We start from the raw sequence: 1,148 nt of genomic DNA, 5'->3' as shown, positions 1-1,148 counted from the left end.
TATGTATGTATGTATGTATGTGTATCTGCGCTGTATATGTGTGTTGTATATATATATATATATATACAAAGGTACATACATGCATGCATACGCACGTATCATCATCATCATAGTCATCATTATTTAACGTGTGTGTGTATTCATTGTCGTGCGTTTTACGTGTGATTATATGTGAAAAATCACTTTATGTGGAGATGCACACGACTACAGTTACTTCGTCCAATCCCGGGCCTTTTGTCTCTTCCGCATTATACATAAGCGCCTAAAATATCATTTTGTCTTTGATAATTACAATCATGATTCACATTGATGATATTTTAATTCCACTTATCAGAGTTTCTCGACGCAGAGATCGAACCACACCTAAATGGAAACTATTCATGGGCTTTGTTACATATAAGTAAAGCAGAAATCTGCAATCTATGAATAAGCTGGTGAGCTATCGGAACCATTAACACACCGGCCAAGAGGCTTAAAAGGCAACTCGCCAGTCTCTACGTTATGTGTTCCAATTCCACCGGACTGGAATTTTCCTTTTGTCCTTTCGTCGTCGATGAGTTAACTACCAGGTGAGCACTAATGACAAACCATATTCCTATGGTGGTGATCCGGCAGGACCACTGAAACAAGAAATAGAAAATGAAATACGAAAAAGAAAGTAATGCACCTATATTCATGTTACAGTAAGCTTTTAGGGCATCCACGTGATATTGCAAATACCCGTCTATTTTGCTGGTATAAAAATTAATGAGCGCGCGGGAAAACCTGCTGAGAATGGCATTTGAGTAAGATGAATAGACAAAATATTATTTAGTACTATAAATTGCATGACGGAGTTCATACTAAGTTGTCTATCTTATAATTCAGATGCTTTGGAAATTAAATCCAGCAATATCTGCTTGGTCATATTTTACAAAGATCAAAGGAAAACAATATCTTGGTTTATCTACAAAAGCTAATTAGAGAAACAAGAAATTGAGAAGACGTAAACTTCTGCAGCTCTCCGTCTGCGGATTTAATTATCTGTGTCTCTCTCCTCTTAATTGAGTATAGAACTAAACACTATACATTTATATACGCATACATACATACGCATAAATACATACATACATAAACACACACATACATACACAGACCCCCCCCCCCCA

The sequence above is a fragment of the Octopus bimaculoides genome, chromosome 10 (assembly GCF_001194135.2).
Source record: "Octopus bimaculoides isolate UCB-OBI-ISO-001 chromosome 10, ASM119413v2, whole genome shotgun sequence".
Classification (NCBI taxonomy): domain Eukaryota; kingdom Metazoa; phylum Mollusca; class Cephalopoda; order Octopoda; family Octopodidae; genus Octopus; species Octopus bimaculoides.
This window is presented reverse-complemented; position numbering follows the sequence as displayed.